Here is a 22,167-nt window from a genome sequence, read left to right on the forward strand (position 1 = left end):
GAGCAGGTGGCGTCATGACCAGGAGGGCCTTTGCGCAGCTTTGTGTTGTGCACCAGTTATGCCCTTTCCTGGATCCGGAGGCCCTCCAAACGGTCACTCATGCCCTGGTCATCTCCCACATAGACTATTGTAATGCGCTCTACATGGGGCTACCCTTGAAGAGTATCCAGAAGCTTCAGCTGGTCCAGAATGCAGCCGTGCGGGCTATTGTTGGTGCCCCTGGAAGGGCACATATAACACCTTTGCTATGTGAGCTGCACTGGGTACCAGTTTGCTTCCAGATCCAATTCAAGGTGTTGGTTATCACCTTTAAAGCCCTACATGGCATGGGTCCAGGCTACTTGAGGGACAGTCTCATCCCCATAACATTGACCTGCCCCACCAGGTAAGGCAGGGAGAGCATGCTTTGGACCCCGTCTGCAAGAGAATTCCATCTGGCGGGGTCCAGGAGGCAGGCCTTCTCTGCAGTAGTGCCCACCCTCTGGAACATCTTGCCCCTGGAGGCGAGATTAGCCCCATCGCTCCTGGCCTTCTGGAGGAACTTGAAGACCTGGCTCTGCCACCGGGCTTGGGGCAGGGAGGAGTACAGTCATGCTTGGGGTTGGCTATGCCTTGAAGTGCCTGTTCCACATAAAGACTGAATGAGATCACAGCCACCTCAACTTTACTCTTATTTATATTTATTAGTGATGTGTAATTTTTATAGTGCATTTTATGTATTTATTGCTTTTGTGATTATTTTGTTGTAAACCACCCAGAGTCCTGGGTTTTAGAATGGTTTTAGAAAAGGACTCCCATCCAGATATTCACCAGGTCTAACCTGTTTGACATTAGCCAAGCTTAGTGGCAATAAGTTTGCCACCTGACCTGGTTTACGTCTTCTTGCAGTTCCTTAAAAAAATTAAAATACCCTCCTGTCTTATTTGGATAGCATTTCTAAGGGCATCTATCCAAGCCTGTGTTTCATTAAATTAGGCTGTAACCACATGAGGGCAGCACAGCCCAGACGTGCAGAAACAAAAGCCGGTGGGCGAACATCATCTTGGTTGAATAGCGCATCTGTGCATTACAAAGGAGAGTTGTGAATGCTCCATGCTCACTCACCCTCCGTTTGTTCTGCCTCTTCTTTCTGCCTTCCCCCACAGTGCAGGTCTTTCCTGCTTCCACCTCCCAGCTTGCTATATCAAATCAAGGACCTCAAGGCTCTTGGGCAGAGAATCGGAAGGGGGCTGGTCTTTCCACAAATTAACATAGGGAATTTTCATGCATGCTCCCCTGAAAAGCATGGGAGCTACACCACTGCAAAATAGACTTGTGTGGAAATGTTTTCTTGTGGGACGCTTAATGAATGAGGTTTGTTTCACTCCCAAGGTTGGAAATGACATGTGGGAATCGACAAAATTTCTGCAGTTAAACTGATGCAGGTTCTTCTCTACTTAGCAGTCCCGCTTATAGAGGGAAGAGACTGAAAGCAGAGAAACAGCATTTTAAGAAGGCACCCCTTTAATTCTCTCTGCTAGATAAAACAGGAAAAATATTCTGGGCACAGGAAAACTACCTCACCTTCCCCCCTCTAAATGTGCCAGAGTCTGGGTGCCACAAAGTTAAAATACTTTCTATATTTCAAATCATATATTCACAAATGAAAGCGAGCCCACAGACCCAGCTAGTCACTCATGTATACTCTGTCTGCACACAAAGGCGTGCAAAATTTCCCTTCTAAAGATGCACTGTTTTATTTTTTCTACATCACAACACACCCTGGACTCCATCTATGACTTCTTCAGTGGAGGGATTCTTGCTCAGTGGCAGAAGGCAGCCTTTTGCCAGGGTCAAATGTACGCTAAATACCTGCTTAGTGAAGGATATGGTGGGACCATCTGGTCCCTTTTGATAAACTATGGAGGATCTTGGGTTTGTCCATCCCCAGCTTCCCTCCACTCTACTAGGAAAGCTACAAGAAGGAGCACAGAAGCTCTTGGTTCTATTTTTCATACAGTTGACCTGGAAATGCAGTTAAGCACAGTGATGGTTAGTTTAAACAAGCCATCTTCAGTAACACTTATTGAGGTTCACCACTATTACCTCTGATGGTGAAATGGTATGTGGGAAAGACCTTGGGAGATGAGGCAAAGAGATGCTGCCTAGGGAATGGCCAGACAAGAGACAGCATAGCCCACAGCCGGATAGTGGGCAGAGCAAGAGGCTCAGAAGGGAGCCTCCCTAGTTTCTCAGGCTGTAAAGGAGACAGCAGGAGATTTGTACTTTCAGACTTGCAAGAATCTGTTAATGTAGCCTTACAATAAAGTAGAATTAGCTCATCTGGTCATATTTCCTGTCCGTCTACCTGGTAAGTCTGACATCAATCTTGCAAGTCTAAAATTACAAATCTCCCACTGTCTCCTTTACCCCTGAGAAATTAGGGAGGATCTTTTTTGAGCCTCTTGCCCCACTCACTATGCAGCTGCGGACTATACTGTCTCTTATCTGATTGTTCCCCAGGCAGCATCTGGGGGCCCAGTCTCCCAAGGCCATTCCCGCATACCATTACAGATTGTTTGGGTGACATGGGAAGTCATGGCTGTCACAGAGGAGAGGAGGTGAGTGCAAGAGCCGAAAGCTCACCATGACTTGTCCTTGCCATGTGATGTTTGACTGGGGTGACAGAATGTTGGTCTTTTCAGCCTCAGTTTCTGACATCTCCAGTTCAGAGGGTGGGCTCCAGGGTACAAGGACAAGATTGCTTAAAACACCAGAGAGCTGACATCAGCCTAGACCAGGGTTCCCCAAAGTGGTCAGTATCAATCCCAAGGGTTGATGGGACTATCCAAAGTCAATGCTGCTGCTGCTATTATTATTATTATTATTATTATTATTATTCATAATACTATTATTAAAGTAGTATGGGGGTCGATGAACAATCTGAAACTTCATGAAGGAGTCAATGAGCTGAAGAGTTTGGGGACCCCTGGCCTAGACAGTCCTAGGCTAGATGGGTAAACAGACTGACTGGTATAAACACATCAGGTTTATATTTCATACATGCATGCACAGGATCCTTTTATGCACACATGGACCATCCCAAGAGTTGATTTACATTTGCATCTCTAAGCCCCAGGGGTCGCCCCTTCAACTCGTGCTTGCAATTCACCGTGCTGGTCTGTGAGTTTTGGGAGCTGCAGAGCCAGTGCCTCTGAAGAGGGCCTGGGTGGAGGAGCTTGTTCTAGATTGTTTCCACACCCAGCAAACCATTTTGATAATCTGCCACCTGGAGCGAGGACGCATGACAGGATCGCCTTTCAGCCAGCACCTCAGCCCGCATTCAAGTCAAGCCACACAGTCCATTTCGCACCTCCCCTTCTGAGAATACAGCAGGATGTTTTCCCACGTGATGTTTATAGTCAGTTTCCCTTAGACTGATCTGTAATAAAAATGTAAAAACTACAGGGGCCATATAAAACATTTGGTTTTAAAATGGTTCACCAGGATTTCTGTCTCACATTTATTGCGCACACCTCTTAACGCAGGACAATGTTTTTCATGGTACGTGCAAAAAATACATTCTGGCAGCAGAGAAGGGCCTGCTTTAGATGCTGCAACCCGACCCAAATGTAGAAAGGGCCACATGGGACTGCACTGGTGGCATCCAGCCAATACTTCTAATGCCCCGTAGAAGAGGAAAAGCCGAATTCCATCTTCTGTAATGGGTTTTGCAACTATGAAGCCCTGGGGTCAGCTGCTATGTCACACTGACTGAGTACATGCACCAGTCGCATGATTTTTCCTGTGCTTGCAGTCACGATTCCATTGACAAAGAAATAGGAAGAAGTTGAAAGAACCGATTTGTGATGATCCACAGGCCCACCATGCATTTGTGCAGGCTGGTGAAGAAGGAATGCTGTGGTGACATTCGTGTCTGAAAGAACATCTGTACATGGAAACTAAAAGATCTCAATTATGCAGCATCTACTCCAGAATAAATTCCCTTTTGAGTTAAATGAAGTTCACCTGAGCAGGTGTAAAATTGCAAACTCAAGGCCAGGTGTGAAAATAGTCCCCATTTTAGCATGTATGGGAAATGCAAAGAATGAGACAAAGTGTTTGTAAAAATAAGCAATACAAGTACCAGAAGCACATCCCAGGGAAAAGGAGGTCACAACTGAGTCTTCTCCCTTTTCGTTTTTTGCACATATTGTACAGTGTGGCTTTATTTGTTTGTTTGTTTGCTTGTGTGTTGGAGAATACGTATTATCCTCCTCGTTGGTGGAAGAGACTTGCCTGTTGCTGGAAGTAAGACTCAACTGGCCATTTATTCAACTTCTACTCATGGAAGAGAAGAAGCGCTGCAGCGGGTCCTTGATGCTGCAGAATGTCTTAGCTGGTCCCCATCACAGGTCTTACTCTCCAAGCAAGGACCATAAGGCTGTGATCCGACGTGCTCTTCCCTGCAATAAAGTTGCTTCTATATGGGAACGTTTTGGTATTATTGAAATCCTTCCATTTCGCAATTAGCTGAAAGTGAAATGTATGTATGTATGTATGTATTTATTTATTATTCAAATTTAATTACCGCCCATCTCCCCCAAAAGAGGGACTCTGGGCGGAAATTTAATAGCGGTCCTCAGAGCATTTATTATAGTACTGTACTATTCGGCAGTGTCTACCCCATTCACCCAGATCCTCCTGTCATGTTTACTCAGAAGACAGTTTAAATCCATAAATGCCTCTTCCAAAATTTGCAGTCAGACTGTTTATGGCTTCTTGTCGATCTAGGCCTGGAACTGAGTGATTAATTGCCTTTTAAAAGCTTTTGAATAGCATCTCTTTAATTTCCAGTTGTTGCCAATTTCTGGCTGGCTAATTACGTTTTTTCCTCCATTGCTCTTATTAGCATGGTTCATTCTGATATAGCAAAATAGCACTATCTTTCATAGGACTTCATGAGCATGTATTAACTACTTTTAACGAGCATTCTGGGCACAGCAGTTGCGGGGGAGATAAACCACTTTCAGCCTTTTTCCTCCCTTGAGTATCAGTGAGAGGGTCTGGGCAAAAGGGATGCTTGATTGCAGCAAGATTGCTTACTCTGTACAGGTATAAGAGAATCTTTCTTCTGTTCCGAAAACAAAGAATTGAAAGATCACAGGAACAGAGCCTGAATTACCATATGACAGTATGGCATTTTGAAATTCCAGAATTTTAGTATTTAAAAAAAACCATAAAAATGAAAAGATGCATATGCAGACACCTGCAAATAGTTAAATTACCTGTTGCCAAAACCATGCATGGGTAGCACTGTCGGGTGGTACAAATCTCCAGTGAGGAAATGGTCAAGAACAGGCAAAACAGAGTTTAAACCGGAGTTGATGACTCAAGGATGCTCATCATCTGGATTCCCCAAGAAATTATTGTAATCTGCCAGGGAGTCTCAAAGCTTACAATACCATGACCCTTTGAATGAATTTGTGTGACCCTCACCCCCAAGAAACTAAACCATAAATAAACTGCTGTGATTGGCAGATGGCTTTGATAGTTTAGCCATCTCTCAAAACTAGTTTCACGCATTACTTTCTTGGCTTAGCTACAGCTTGTCCAAACAAACCAGCAGGGTTTTAGCGATTCTCCCACTTTGCTTCCATAAGCCTCATTAGGGTTTTTAAAAGCGTGCACCCCCTTCTTCTAAAGTTGCTTGTAAACCCCCCGTTGTGTGCGCCCCCTGCCAGTTTGAAAACCCCTGACCTATGTATATTAAAAATCAGGCTTGCTTTCAGGAGTGCCTAACTGAGCTGCTGAAGTGCCAAGGGTTCTAGTCGTCCTTCCTTCCTGTTTCTATGCCATGAGGTACTCAGAAGAAAATCCCACAGCTCCCAGACAAGCAGATGCATACTTGTTTTAACTAAGAAGCGGGAATTAGCCCCTTCAGAGGAGCTGCTCCTCTTTCTATCCGAGGGTATCCCCAGTTTCTTCCGTGCTCAGCAGAGACGCATCGTCTTCTTTCTTCTCTGATGTCCATTTACTACTGTCTTTGGAAGGCTACAGAGACCAGGTGTTCACGTTTTTACATGCCTTCGTTCCAAGAGATCTGAAAAGACAATCACTTCCAGACCCTAAAAGAACCTAAAAATTCAGTGGCCTTCTTATTGACCGCTGAGAAGAAAAAATGCAGAGTCCACAATTGGATAATACTTTATTAGTCATCAACCAACATGCCACAAAGGACCGTGCAAACTTTCGCGTTCGCCGGAGCAATTCATCAGGCGGCCGCACAGTGGAAGGAACTTTTTTCCTGCTTAAGTTGGAGGGGAGGGAGATGAAGGAACTAATGTGACCCTTTGATCTAACCCTGCAACGTAACGTCATGCTAGCGACAGCGCGATCCTCCTACGGCGGCCTCGTAAACCTGCGCAGCCCACCTCTCTTGCCTCCCGCCAGCTCGGGAACGGGAAACCTTTTTCCACTCGCCGCGACCCGCGGATTCTGCCGCGCAGCCGGGAAAAGCAATGGCACTCGAGGAGGGGAGCCGCTGCGCGCATCGGGCGTGTATTTTGGGCTCGGAGGCGTCTATTTTTAGCCCCATTGATGGCTGGGATTCCGACGACGTCAATCGGGTCGGGGCTTGACGTCACGGAGACTCCTTCCTGGCCGGGGCTGATGGGCGGAGTTTGCAGAAAATAAAGCGGCGGGCGGATGGGGAGAGCAGCCGGGGTGAGCGCGTTGGGAAGTTGTTGTTTTCGGCGCGGAAGTGGGCGAGCAGACAGGCCGGCCGGGCTCACAATGCCTGGGGAGGTCACGTCCCCGGAGCCCGCTTCCGGGCCGCTTTCCTGGGTGAGGACGCCGAGAGCCGGCGCTGCAGGAAAGGCGATGGAGAAGCGCGTGCAGCAGGGGAGCAGGGGAGCGCGCCCGGGCAGTGCCCACCACCTGTATTCCGCCCAGCGTCTTCGCCCGCTAATCCGCCCCCCGCCGCCCACACAGCGGTCTCTCCGAAATCCAGTCCCTTGAGCTCGTCCGGACTTCCTCCTCAGTAACGCCTTTGGGGCGTATGAACTTAGGTGGTGAAGTTTCTACCTCGACCTTAAGGCAAGGTCTTAAAATGAAGAGGTTTGACGAGGAGCAAGCAGGGAGCAGCCTCGTCTCTCCTCGTTCTTATTCTATAGGCACTCCTGTGTGGGTTGACCTAGATGACCATTCCCCCCGGAGCTGAGGAAGTATAGCTAGGGCTGGGCTGTTTTTATGGGTGTTTTATCTCTTTAGGACTTGTGGGACCACCGCTCCTGGGATTCCCACGTCTCAACACTTCAGAAGGGCACCAGGCTGGACCTTGGACTTTCGCAGATCAGCTTTGTTCCTTGGGGTTATTAGGTGTTAGAACAGCCTTCACCAACACGGTGCCTACTCATGTTGTGGCATGACGATTTTGGAAACCCTGGTGGCTCTGCACATCTCAAGGGGGCTTAGTAAGATAATATACGTTCTGTCTGGATATTTGCATTGAGTTATGCACATGGAAGCGTGTGGGTTGAACTCTAATTTCTAAAAAGATTCTACTGTTTGCCACAGACTTCGGTGTCAGTTTCCTTTCCCTTTGAAGTCTGCAAAGCCCAGACCTCATCAGATTCTGGAAAAAGATTGCTCAAAAATTATTCTGCTGAGGAGCGGGGAGGTTTCTTTTCCCCTATTCCTAGAAATGAGTTTAGTGGAAATAAGTATGGTTGGCCAGTCTTTTAGTCACCCAGTTTGCTATGGGTAGAGTTCAAAGAGACTTGTAAGCCCCTGTTGTGGACCGCATGTGTGAGTGAAGTTAACTAGATTTACTTGGTCTTGGGATGAAACTAAGTGTCCCTAGATCAAATTCTTTATTTATAGGTTGCAGAAGCCCACTTTGTGTCAGACCATCAAAAATCAGGTTGTGATACATTCTAAATACTTCAGACTTGCTTAAAACAGTTCTCCTCTTTGCCCTCTGCTTGGAAGTAAAGCTAGCTTGGTTCCATGGAATCTACTCCTGAATTAAGCCAATTAATTGGCAATTAAACTACCCAAATATCCTTAAGAATATTTAATTGGAAGGAAGCCCTGCTAAGTTCAATTGGGGAGAGTCCACACACATGGGCTTAGACCTGTAGCCTTTAAATGTCAGTGGTGTGTGTGTGGTAGGGGGGGTGTCTGTGTTTGATTGACAAGCTAGATAAGTTTCTAGAGTACAACCTGTTTCTCTGGCTGGAACTGCAGTTCTGGTTGCCACGTGGCTCTGGTTGATGATCTTGGCAGTGCTCCAAAGGGCCAGAATCCCTTTTTATGTAATTGTTCTGACCACCCCAGCAGAACGATGGATTTCTTGCCATATCATCTATCTTGCGAAGAGCTTGCCTGAGAAGTCGGTCGGGCTGGGTGTGTTAACTGCTCCTGCAGTCATCCTAGGTAAACTTAATGTGAGCTTCCTCTCTAGGTGTGATTATTTGCTTTTCTTTAGTGATTAGAAAATGGACTCCATAGGGCTTGTGGCTATGAAATCAGGCTTGAAGCTATGTGGGTGCTGTCTAGTAGAACAGTTAACACTGAAATTAGAACTGAGCAGTCAGCTTTCAGTGTGTTAATGTAGCTACTTCCTGAGAAATGCCTTTTGAACATATTGCGATAGTTAATTATACAATATTAAGCATTTTAGCTGTTTTGTATGAATTGACTGAAGTAATAAGTAATCCAAATTCTGTCACTTTATTAATTTTGCTGGAAATTAATATTAAGTGTGAATTATGCACTCAGAATATGGACTTCGGAATGCTAAGAAATTATGGTGTTGTAAATGGATCCTTAAGCTAAATTCACAGGTTCCTCTAGTCATAGTTTGTTTTAATTAATATTTGTTGATCATCATAGGCCTGCTAAGCCATAAACTATGAATTACAAACCACAGTGTTTGGGTTTGTCCACAGTATAACTTAGCATGAAAGATAAAGAATAACTTAGTTGACAGCTGCTACTTTTACTGTTGCCATTTGAGATTCAATGTTTGGATGTGTCCTCCACAACATACCGTTTTTGTAGATATATGATAATTATTTCACTGAAGGCAAGGATGGGAGAGTAGGGATGTGTGCTTTTTCTCTGCAATCCAGGAAGATTCATTTTCAACAACCATGAATATTCATTGTCGACAGCAAAAACACACCCATATGCACCCATCCTGCTTTGCTCTGCTTAACAAAAATCATTCCATTAAGGAGAACTTGTTCGTTAAATGGTATGTAGAGTTTTTGATGTCATGACTGATGGGGTCTCCTCACTGCCAATCTCCATAACATGATTTCTGATCCTTATGGGACTGTTTACACTCCGGGCTTTAAAAACAGACTCACCGAAGCAGTAGACAAGTGGTGCTTGTCTAATCCCAGACCATGTGTCAGTCACTTAGCTTGATGAACCTCCACCTCCATTGCAGGCTAAAGAGACGCCTTTTCATTAGGGAATTACAATGGTGAGCACTTGGCCAGTATTTGTCTCGCTGCACTGAAATGTATTTTTATTTAATTGTTTTATTTTGGCATGGGCCATACTGGGGCTGGGGGGTTCTCTTCTCAGCATTGGCTGGAAAGTGTGTAGTTTTAGAAGTTGATGGGGAAGATTCTTAGTTTCAGACGGTTTCCCCACCTGGCCTGTGTACAGCCCCTGGCGTCTGCTTTCAAGAGCTGCTGACGTGAGCTGCTTGCTTGTCCCGCTGCTGACGTTCAGTGGTGGGTGGGGCACCCCAGCACTTTGTCTGACGCCCCTGTGGGCTTGGCTTGCTCAGAAACACAAACATGCGTGCGTGTAGCATGTTGGCTGCCAAACCTCCGCTAGCAGTTCCCAGCCCAGGCTCTGCAGATTGGAACCAGCTGCAGGCATTAGTCCTCCACCGTGGCTGGCAGGCAGCCAGATGGCTCGTGCCCAAGGTGTTCACTGCACCTGCAGGTTTGTTTTGAAGAGAGGGGGACAGAGTAGGGACCAAAAATGGGTTCTGAGTTCTCTTCTTCCAAGTGGCACTTGTTTCATCCATGGACTCTTCTGTTCTGTGGAGAAAGGGATGAAGAGGACATACTATGCATTCTTTCCAGAAGGAAAAGCCCTTGAAAATAACTGCAGTTACAACATTCTGGACAAAATCAATATTTTTTCTTAAGTTTTCTTAAGTTTTTATCTGAAATGGCATGTCACGTTTTAAGAAAAAAAAACATGCTTTTCAGTTTTTTGTGGGGGTCTGGCTTGATTCTAAGTCACTTGTGCTTCCAGAGAGCTTCTGTCACTACCAATCAAAGGGCATGACACAGCTGTTCCTTCTTCTCTTCCTGGATATGAAAAAACGCAAAAGGCAGAATTATGGGAAAGTACAGGAGGGGCATGCTGAAATGTGAAATTCTCCCTGTGCAATGTCACGATAAAGCCGTCATTTGAATAAAACATTTGACTTTGGCAGCTAGAAAAGAGTTGAAACCACTAAAACTAATTGAAGTGATAGTCTAGAAAGCAGACAGATGAATTCATTTAGAGATTCATTCATTTGGAGTAGAAGAACCAGTTTTAATCCAGAGTTGAAACAAGGAATATTTCACCAATCAATATACAGTTTTGATGCCCTCCAGAGGTGTTGGACTGCTAATCAGAATGATGGGAATTTTAGTCCAATGCTTCTGGAAGGTACTATGTAAGGAGGAACAATGGAACTGTATAAAAGAAGGACTTTACATTTTAAATATACTGATTCGGCAACAAAAGATAGTTATGTTAAAGAACAGCAAGAGTCCTCAAAACAAAAATGCCTTTCTTGCAGAGCTGTTTCTTCCTCTTACCCTGTTGCTTTTCTTGGAAGGATTCTCCCAACTCAGTTCCCTGGCTGACTTGCCAGTACACCTTGTCCTACAGCTGATGGGTTGTGCCAAAAAGGATGCTCTACTATTGTATTGGTTTTCTGCCAATGAAAATGGTTGTGGCAGGGGTTCAGGACACATGGGCTTCAGCTGAACATTGTCCAGAGTGACAGAACTGTTGAAACAATCAGGAGTCATCTGGGGTAAGGTTCAATATGGGGAAAGACCTTTCTGTTTGTCTCCTGGTAGAACTGGAAAGAGCCATCTCTCCCTTTCTTCTGGATAAGACCAAAAGGTTTAAGGGGTTTCTTCCCTTTAAAGTGAAAGCTAGCATTACATGCTGGGATTTGGCAGAACTGACATGAATCCTGCCATAATGTTTCCTCACAAACACAATATGAGAAGATGCTGGCCTTCTGGAGAGACATGGTTGGAATTTGAGTCAGTGGAAGTGATGATCCGGAAGGTTTAAGATTCACTTTGCTTTAGTACTTTAGGCGCTGCTCAGAAGCTGATCCTATGGAGAGGCTGAAGCTAAACAGCCTAGGCCTCATCCTAACATTATTGTTGGGAGCCATATGGAACTGACATAGCCCTTCTCAGAGACAGAGAAACACCCTAAACTGTGAGATCCAACTATTTTATGTAGCTCCCCAGGCACAACTTATTAATTTTATAAAACGTGTCTTATCCTTCCAAAGAACTTGAGAAACAGTAGCGCGACCATCCTGTGTGGAAGTCTAAATCTAAAGATTTAGATTGATCTAACTGAGGCACTTTTATCAGCTCAGGGTTCACCAAGCTTTGCATGATATTTCAGGGCAGCTGTCCAACGGGGCTATTTGGGGAGGGGGCTTCATGTGTTTTAAAGAGCGAAGTCAGTACCTTTAGGCTTAAGGCACAAACTTTGTCCCTTAAATCCTCCCAAAAGTAGAAGGAAAGGACCCAGATGAGGCCAAGTAGCTGGATCTCCAGGCTCAAAGTTCTAGTGTAACACCATGGTTTGTTTGATTCCGGTTTAGCACAAACCCAGCCAATTCTGATTATTGAGCAAATGTTGATTAAAGCAAGCCACAGAGTAGCACAATGGGTAAACAAAGTTGCTATCTATGATGCCACACTCCCCTCTCCCCAGTAAAAAGGTGACATGGGAGTTATTTTGTCTTAGTACTGGACTAGGACAAGAAAGATCTGGGTTCAAATCCCTACTCAAGTATGAAACTTCCTCAGTGAGGTCAGGCTAATTGCTTGCTATCTTCCAGCTTAACCTATCTCACAGAATTGTTGCAATGCTAAAATTGGTGGAAAAGGAACATCATATATCCTACTTTTTTATCCTGGAAGAAATGAATCCTGAATCCCCATAGAACCTTTTGCTCTCGGGGGATGAAAACCCTGCCAGGATTGGTTACTTTTTGAATAGCTACTCAGCTTTGCAGCACATCAACCAATGAGCCACTACATTTTCTGGGAAGGACTTGCTTCCCTGGAAATATTAGCTACTGTCTAGAATATCAGTCTCCATAATCCCAGCTAGGAACTCCAAGCACCTTGGCATGTTCCACTCCAGAATGTAAGCGAGGAGGACTTTGTCCTTCTAGCCAGTCTGCTTTGCACCTGGGCTGTTGGCAGGAGGTGGGAGTCAACTGTCTGAAACTCCAAACTCAACGTACATCAGGCTGTGTCTAATCATGATATATGTTGAGCCAGATGCAATCAACAATAGGGCTAGTAGGCAGAACAACTGTCTTTGAAGCAGACTGTCCAGGTCACCCTTCCTTCTAGGGAAGAAATTGCTTTTGAGTGGTTAGAGTTTCGGAACTCTACTACTATCTGTCTCAATCTCTCAAGAGCAAGCAAAGGTTAAAATAGTTATGCAGTTATTTCTAGTAGCCCTTAATGGACTTTTGCTGACTAGGAATGAATAGCAAGGCTTTAAGATTTTGTTAATAGTTAAGAGATGTTTTGGGAAGAAGAGCGCATTTATTGTATCTTAAGAGATGGTGATAATTTACTAAAATTGTATGTGTTGTGGTGAAGGGGGAAGTTACTTCTTTATTCCTTTTTTCTATTTTTCTTTTTACTTCTTTTTTCTGCACTTTCTATTTTTCTTTTTATGTTTTTTGTAGTTTGCATTGGTTTTTACTTTTCCAATTGTAATCTTAATAAAATTATTTGAAAAAAGAATAACCGAGCCTGGGTGAACTGAGTGCATCTACCCAGTCACCAGTGAATGCCAAAACGTCAAAAAGGAGCAGGGCATGTGAATGATGCAGTCTGCAACCTTGACAATTGGAAACCTCCCCGCCTCTGCCCCTGCTCTCCTAGGTCCTGCAGTTTTAGTCAGAGCCAGTTGAAAGTTGCACACCTTTGTTGGATGTGTCTTCTGATAACAACTGGCCTATGCCATGATGGCAGTCCTCAGGATCATTTGTAATGGTGCCAAAGGATCTTTCCCTGGTCTCTCAGGAGGAGAGGGGTGGAATGAAATGGTGCAGGCAGCGAGGGCTAGTCTTTGACCCCCTACTACCCTACTAAAATTGCAGTCTAGAAGGAAAGAAAACAGGCCTTAACCAATAATGCATCCAAGAATCTATTTTTTTATTTGTTTTTATCCCACCTTTATTGTTTTTATAAATAACTCAAGGCAGCAAACATATATTTGCCCAACATTTAAATTTACCCTCTTAATCAAGCACTTGCACTGATAATGTTTTTCAAATGCCACTTCTGTATTCTTTCAAGTGGCTGGTAGGCCAATGTTTAGGCGATGTCCTAACAGTCAGAAATCACGCCGAGACAAGGCGTAGGTCTGTAGTGTTTATTACTGCTACATAAAACAGAATCCTAACAAACTGAAGAAGCGTGGGAAAACCCATACAGATAAACCCCAAAAGTCAAGGCGGGTCTGATCTGTGTCTCTCTGAATGGCTGCTTAATTCCTCAGTACTACGCATGCGTTTTCCCCCCTGGATAGAGGCCCCCTCCTGCTCGCCATCAGTACTCATGACAGGCTTGCTGCTCAGAGGTCTCCTTTGGAATCTTGAGGATGGTATCTTGAGCAAGGCCTTTTTGACAAAGCCCAGCAACACGCATGGTAAGGAGTCCTGGACAGGAACTTTGAGATGGTCACTGATGTCTGTCCCAGAAGCACTTGCCAATTCCATGGTGTTTATTACCTTCTCTGCCAGCCAGTTCCAAGATCTCCCATTTGCCTGAGAACACTCTAAAACAGAGTTGTCTTGCAAACGTACTCTGAGTACTTGCACACCCTCTTTCCTTTAGATCCAAGCTGTGCCAGAACGCTTTGCATGTCTGGGTTATTGTTTGGGGGTGATCTTGATGTGAGGAGGCCGCTAGGCACAGTCTCTCTTGGCCAGTGGAGGCAGGACTCGCCACCTGCTCCATCAGCGTGACTGGCTGGTAAAGCAATAGTTTTGTTGCTCGAGTAGAACTGTGGTTGGCTTTAATTCTAACACAAATTGTCATTTCCAGATAGCTTTCAAAGCCTCCTATTTTTTCACACCACTGTTGTCATTGCTATGAAAAATTCTCCCTTTCCTTTCCAATATCCTCTAAATGGTTGCAAAAGGCACTATGTGTACAATTTGTGTACCAAGTAATATATAACCAGAACAGCACAAAAATGTATCAGAAAGGTAGGAAAGAATTTCCAGGTCTGCAGAAGCAGCTAACAGACAAAGAGATAAATGCCAAGATGGGGAGGAAAAAAACAACACTCTGAATAAACATCCATTGAGAATGGAGCATATTTGGTGGCCATGAAATGTTTTGTGTTTATGTGTTTGGGAAGGAAATCTCAGGTGGGAAAGTAGAATTGAATTAGCATTCTGGGCTGCAATTACCTGATGCAGGTGCTACTGGTTTACCTTTGCTGAGCATACTTGCTTAGTGCATCTTTTTCTGTAGTGAGGGCCACATTCGCACCAGAGTGATTTGTTTGTGGGTTACAGGGTAGGCATAACTAAAGCAAGGAAGGTGCTGGGGTAGAGCCAAAAGTGGATTGCAAGACCCAGGCTCTCATTTTAACGATCTTCTCTCTCTCTCCCTCTCTCTCTCATTAGCTGGGTTCACACAATATGCTTTACCTGTTTTACTGAATTAATCCTAGTTGTGGTTCAATGTTTTGTGCAAATCCAGACACTAGCCAAATGGGCAGGGTCCACTCAACATCCTAAGTTAAAAAATAATAAAAGTAGTCTCTTTCTCTTCCTCACATCCCCTTTTCTCTCTCTCTCTCTCTTCCAAAATCAGAGAAGAAACATATCTTTCATCAGAGGTTTGAACTGATATCTTGCCAAGGGTGTTTGAAATGAGCTTGAGGACCATATGAAACGGGGCCAAGGGCTGCAGGTCTTAAATAATTTAACCGGCTGCTGGGTTGGCTGGATACCTATAGATTTGCATTCTGGCTGCACCTTCCATTTTGCTCCTACTTGCATGGTGCTGCTGTAACACAAGATTTTCCGTTTCATTCCAGCACATTGGTCAGGAATGGAACCCTGGGGGTTAGATTCATATTGACAGCTCTGCCAGTTACGTTGAACCAAAGGGAAGAAAGGAGGTATCTGGGCCTGGAGATTTAAGTGGGTTTCCCCTGCCTCCTCTGAGTGGCTAGCCACATTTCCATGCATCTAGAGAAGTTTGCCTCCCCCACAGACATTGCTAGAGCTGTAAGCCACAGGCGGTTCACTCTCAAGCACGCCTATTTACTTCAGTGGAATTTCCCACCAAAGCCATCTGAAGATATGCTGTGACATTTACCACTTTGAGGTCTCCCAAGTTTGATTTTTGTCTTTTATGGTGCTGTTTTCCTTTCTCTTCTGGAATCCCAACCACCACCTACCACTTGGGGACCAGGTGAACATGCAGAATGGTTTGTGGTTGCTCATTTTCCGTCAGGTTTGGCATTCTGCTCTTCTTCCAAGGTGCTCTTTTTCCATGGACAAGGGGAGGGCATATCAACTCCATGCTGACCTGCAAGACAAACCAAAAAGCTAGGTAGTGAATGGGTCCTCCCTTGCAAAGCTCATTGTAGTCCACATCCAAATCCTTTTGTTTATCAGTCAACTCAAATTGGCATTATTAATGATTCCAGGATTATATGTGGAGAGAGGGAGAATGTTCTGAGGTGGAATATTGAGGCTTTGGCTTTCTGCATTGTGGAGGAGGTTGGATTCATGGCCCAAACTGATCTTTCCAGCTCATATTCTATGAAGTCATTAGGAGGGCTTCGACTCCATGTTCTTTACTGTCACTAAATTTGCACATCACAATGAGACAAAATATGATTTCTTTGGTTTTGGCTTAAGCACGTTAACTAGACCAATAAACAAATCCAGCCATTGTGATCTGCAAACCATGGTTTGTGGCGTATTGTGATGGATGAACCCAACCAGTTGTTTATTTTTCAAATGATTGTTAAATAAACTCGGAATTCAAAGCATTTGAAGTTATCCTGAACATACAAACCATTGTCAGAATGCAGTTATGTTTGACTGAGAGGGTGGCTGGTACTTGTGCTAGAAACGGGCTAATATCTGGGCTATTCTGAACAGCCCTATGCTGCAGCTTGAATCCTCTGTTGCCTGTTTACCAGCCTGTCTCTTTAAAAAGAAAAAAAAAAATCCTCCACAGGACATCCTCAGTTCCACATTCCTTAAATGTTCGGGTTTGCCCTTAAAACAACCCAGCCTTTGAGAAGTGCTGGAAAGATCCGTCTGATGGTTACATTCCTCTTCAGAGCAGCTGCTCCGGGATTCCCGCCAGGTCTTTGACTCAAACCTTGCCTTAAAAACGCATCTTGTTACGCAGTCGGTTTTACAAATGGGAGGCCTTTAAGCAAACTCAGGCTGTCTAGGCCAAAAATATTTTTAACAATAGGAAAAGGCATCAATCTTTCCAGCTGCTGAGTTATCGGTGTCTTTTATGCTTGGCCCACAAAATTCCGCTCTGAAACAACAGTATCACCAAACAGGAGAACCGGGGGAGAGGGGATGAAGGAGGCTAGACTAAGGCTAGACGCCTGTCTCCAAAGGTGGGCAAACTTTTTTTAGAACTAAACTTCGCAAAGGGCCTTTTGCATCTGACTGCTAAGGCAGTAAACTCAAGTTTCCTTTGAGGCAGACTTCTTTTCATCCTGTTTCTCAGCATACTCACTCAAAAGATGATGCTTTTCAGCAAGAGCGTTGTTGTTGTTTGTGTCTTCAAGTCAGTCTTGACTCCCGGTGACTGCCTGGACAAGTCCCTGCCATTTTCTCAACAACATTTTTGGAAGTGGTTTGCCCTTGCCTGCTTTCTGGGACTGAGAGAGAGGGACTGGCCCAAAGACACCCATTTGGCTTCATGCCTGAGGCAGGACTAGAACTCAAGGTCTCCTAGTTCCTAGCCTGGTGCTTTTAACCCCAATACCAAACTGTCTCTCAGAAAAGGAAATTTGTCCCTTCAGGCCAGTTTTGGTTCCAGGCAACTGCCTGCAGTTTTCTTGGCAACATTTTCAGAAGTGGCTTGGCAGGTTTTTTTAGTTCTTGTAGAGCTAAGATTGCCTGCCCCAAAGCTGGCTTTGTGCCTAAGGCAGGACTAGAACTCACAATCTCTTGGTTTCTAGGCTGATGCCTTAAACCAGTACACCAAACCGGCTTGTAAGAGGTTTTTATAACAAGCTGATTCTTCTTCCTATGCTTAACAGCAGCTATTTTTTCAAGTACTCATTTCCCAGCAGTTGGCATCTCTAGCGAGAAAACAGCATGTATTGGCTCATACATTATTTGGGCAAGGGGTTTCCTCAGTGCTGCTTCATAGAAACACATTATCTAGTAACAGAAAAAAATACATTTATGCTAACAGTATAATAGAAATTAAAACTAAAGGAAGCGAATGCAGCAAAAAGGCCTGGTAAATTATGTTATAAACAAAACAGGTTCTCTCCAAAATTGGCCAGGTTCCTCAGAAGCCATCTTCCTTATTTATTTATTGATGTATTTATACTTCAAACTTAGTCACTACCCATCTCACTCAGAGCACGACTGGGCGGATTACAATACAATACACTTATGGGAGCATCTTCAGGGTGCTAACCACCCCCAGGATTGGTTGCTCCTCCTCATACCTCATGCAGGCTGGCAGAGCCAGTTCTTCACTCCTTTCCAGAAGGCCAGGAGAGTGGGGGCCTGCCTCACCTCTGGGGGGAGAAGATTCCATAGGGCGGGGGCAACGGCAGAGAAGGCTTTCTTCCTGGGCCCCACCAAACGATATTCTTTTATGGACAGGGTCCATAATGTGCCTTCTTTGGTCTTTGTTGAAAAAGAAAACTAATTCAATTTTTATTTATTTATTTATATTTCTAATTTAGTCACTGTCTGTCTCACTCACAGAGCGACTCTAACATTGTTAAATAACACACATCCATTGCTGTAAATTAAGTATAGATTTATTCTTCCAGGGTTATATAATAATTATTTTGGTCATAGTTTTGTGTTGGGAAAGGAAGGCCACAATTCTTGGTATTTTGAGAGATTCCAAATATTGGAGATATAACTAGGAAGAACGCAGGCTTCCTTGATGTGCAATGGTGGGTCTACCATCATGTTAATAATCCTGCAGTGTTGATGCTATATTATAATAGAGAATGATAACAACAGTCTTGCAGTGTTGTTCACTCCTGTCCAGTTCCATGAGGCAGGCTGAAAGTTGCAATTATCTTCACTTACAAACCAGTTTCTCCTCTTATGATCTTTACCTTTTGAGGATATATCCATGGCACCCACTTTATGATATTTCACATTTCCAGTTAGCTTTGGTTTTTCACACATCTGATGGGTGATGTCCTTTCTGTTTGCTGTGTTGATCTGGCTGCCTTCTCTGGGAACAGAAGGCTCAATGGTGGATGGAAGTCTTTCAAATGTTTCAAAGCCTGATTTTGGGAGAAATCTTAAACTACTTGGAAAGTTAGCTCAGGGAAGGAAAAAGAAACTTCACTGACAGAGGCCATAGTGAGGAAAACACTCAGATGCATAGATAGAGAGGAAAATCTCTTGAGAAGACTGAAGAGGGACAGTGAAATGCATCTTAAAATATATTAGTGGTTGAGACCTAGAGAGAATCCTACTCAGCTGGCAACAGGTGTAAAAAGGCATGTGCAGAAACTGACTTTTTTTTTATTCCTTAGTCACTCTTGTCTCTAATTTCTTCTTGATTGAGGGCTTCCACCAGGCTGAAAGGGAGTTAGCAAGTAATAAAAGTAATAAAAGGAAGTATGTTAAATAGCTTGGCTGGTGCTGCCATCATCTTCACATCTACTATGCTTCTCAATAATCCAGCTTGGAGCTGATTTTTCACCCTACTGTAATATATTTAATATGATACAACTAGCTGTATCTAATGGGGAGCTTTAAAAAAAATAGATAAAAACTTGCAGTAGTAAATATCATCTTGGAAAAAAAGATTTCCTGCATGAGAGAAGCATACAAAATGTATGTGCATTATAAAAACAAGTTTACATGATTTAGTCCATCAAACTAAATCACCTTAATGTACTTAATTAGATCACAACTCTGTCTATCTAAAGCAGTGTTTCTTAACCTTGGCAACTTTAAGACGTGTGGACTTCAACTCCCAGAATTCCCCAGCATGCTGGCTTGGGAATTCTGGGAGTTGAAGTCCACACATCTTAAAGTTGCCAAGGTGAGAAACACTGATCTAAAGATGCACATACTTTTCCAAAGTTATTTTATAAAACGTAAATTTTCAAATGTTCAGTCTACAGGGTCAGCTTGGCCAAAACAGCAGATTTAAATTTGTGTTAAACTATCTTTCCTTAGCCTATGACAGGTAATTTCACTGCCGTTTCCCGGCTGCACAGACTGTCCAGGTACAGATCTGCTTGGCTTCAGCCACTTCCTCTATCCGTTACCTTTAATTTATTAACCCAGGCCTAGGGACTGTTTAATGTCAATTTATTAAAACAATAATCAGAAAATTACTAAAGTATTACTAGATGGCATTTTAAAAAGTGCAGTGCATGGCTGGCTAAAACTGACTCCAACATTGCAGTACTTTTACTGACCTTACCAGTTTGTTTTTTGTTGTTTTTAGGCATTTTTATCTGTGCCTTTTAACAGAAGATGCTTTTAGCACCATTTTATTTCCAGGGCAGAGAGCCTTTTTCAAAATCTGCTATGTTACATGCTTATTGCTACTGAATAAAAGGAATAACGCAAGTAAAATATTGCAAACCTGCTTTCCATGTTTTTATATCCTCTCAAGTTATCTGTTTTCAGTGACAGCAGAATCAGAGTACTTTCATCATAGACTTTCCTTGTGCTGTTGCCCTGCTTCAGACATTATATAATGTCAAGAGGTCAGGATACGTCCATTAGCAATCTCCTTCCTGTATTTTCTCACTTCCACTTCAGTCTGTTTTTCGTACTACAAAAGGTGCTTTGAGACAGAGAGCTCCTTGTGCTATCACCCAAAAGACATGCAGTTGTTTTATTTTGTTTCTTCTCTGGCAGATCTCTGGCAGCAGCAGCAAAAAAAAAAGAAGAAGAAACAAAAGAAAAACATAGGAGGGTTCTAGTACTGTAAGGCAGTTTCAGAAAAGGCTGGTTCACACTGTGCGGTCTCTCTGCCTTACAGTATTTATAGTATGTTCCTCCACCATAACAATATTCCCTGTCTTTTCCCATGACATTTTTTTTAAAAAGTTCAGGAGAAAATCCTGAGGAAAACACAAACTGGTACTTTTTGCTTGGTAGTTTACAGTGTAGCTGTATTTTCTAGCAATAAAAAAAATATCTTCTGCCACATTAACAGCAAACACATTTTACTGCTTAAGTTTTGAGGATCACAGACTAGAAGGCATGACTTCCTCCATCATTTTGAAAGGGGTCAACCATGTTTGGACCCCATTCTGGGAACGAGGCAGAGACAATGCCCAAGAAAGGCCCCATTAAAAGCTACCCCGGCGGAGAGAACGAGGCTGGCGCAGCTGGACCATGTTTCTGGAGGAGATCTGCTCAGAGCTTTCCACCTGGAGCCTTTCTCAGGAACTTGCAGGGTCACTGAGGCGGTTGTATGCCTGAGAGCACCGCCGCCCCCTGTTCGGCTCTCACCCTTCCTCTGCCACTAGGGCACCGGTTGCTCAAAATCTCCACATCTTTGCAAGGGTACGTGAGAATAGCGTGGCTGTCGTCTTCTTCAGCACCAGCAGAAGAGGGAAGAGACGTCCTCTGAAGTGACTGGAAGAGGAAATGGAGAGGAAAGACTCGGGAAATACAGAAGCAGGCACGGTGTGAGCTTGCCCTGAGAACGGCAAGGGTCGTGGACCGGAACGGAAGGGGCGCCGCCATGGTTGGAAGCGGGGAAATAAAGGCGTGGCTGTGCTGCAGGGCCATGGGCCGAGGCCATCAAGTTATTGCACGAAAGTTGAGAAAGTGGCGCTGAAACCGCGCTTCCCTTGTGCAGCCCCAGCCCCCCTTCGCTTGCGATAGGCCCTTCGTTTCCGTACCGTGGACCTTTCTGCTCCGGTGCTCCCCCTTTTTTGGTTCTTCCTATGACACTCTTTTCTCTCCTCCTCCTCTTTTTTAACCCCCCCACCACCACCATCAAATCCTTGCTTAGGAAAGGGCTCTATTTTTAGCTGGGGGCAGCTCGTTCTATTTTTAGATCAAACAATTCCGAGGCGTGCGTCAATGGAACCCCGTGTGCGTCACCCGCACAGACATTCCAATCCCGCCCCTCGCTCCGAGGGCGCCGGAACATTCCGCCCCTTTTTGCCTTGTATGGCGAAGGCTGCAGCCGGGCGCGTGCGTCAGAGGATCCCCCCTCCTTCTCTTCCAACCCCTTCGCCCCTGCGTCACAGAGAGCTTAAGAGAATCTCCTGGCCACGGGCTGGTGAGCCTCAGTGGCTTAGTCGGCGTCTAGTCTGTAGGTAGCTCGCTCCCGCGCGGGCTCGCTCGTTCTTATCTTGGGGTTTGATCTGCGCGGCGGCGGCGGCGGCAGCAGCGAGAATCGGCGCTTCCCGATGCACTTTGGGCTTTCTAAACATAAACCGACTTCCCCACACCTTCACATGTAAAAGTGGAAGAGACCGCAGCTAGATTCTTGAGCTCCGTTGGGTATGTGTGGATTTATTGTTAGCCCCTCCCGTCTATTTTTCGTAAGGTGCAGAAGTGCTTCGTGGCTGTCAAGAAGGATTGTTAACGGACTGGTTTGCAGGACGAGGGATGCTTTTTATCAGATCGGGAGAGGCGTGCAACTGGGGAAAGGCAGGGAGGAGAGGAGAGGACTTCGTAGTAGGCGAATC

General features: G+C 44.5%; 1 protein-coding gene across 2 annotated transcripts in view; it reads left to right on the top strand.

Moving 5' to 3' along the window:
* The first annotated feature begins 8,351 nt into the window (after window positions 1-8,351).
* The window catches only part of NR4A1 (nuclear receptor subfamily 4 group A member 1), a 35,780-nt gene continuing 21,964 nt past the window's right edge, over window positions 8,352-22,167 (top strand). The window contains exon 1 of one of the 2 annotated variants that reach the window (XM_063293642.1): window positions 8,352-8,418. The gene's annotated coding sequence lies outside the window, so the exon portion shown is untranslated. Of the gene's footprint in view, window positions 8,419-21,769; window positions 21,980-22,167 lie in introns of those variants that run through there. The other variant, XM_063293641.1, reaches the window with a different exon arrangement.

The sequence above is a fragment of the Candoia aspera genome, chromosome 2, assembly GCF_035149785.1.
Source record: "Candoia aspera isolate rCanAsp1 chromosome 2, rCanAsp1.hap2, whole genome shotgun sequence".
Taxonomy (NCBI): Eukaryota; Metazoa; Chordata; class Lepidosauria; order Squamata; family Boidae; genus Candoia; species Candoia aspera.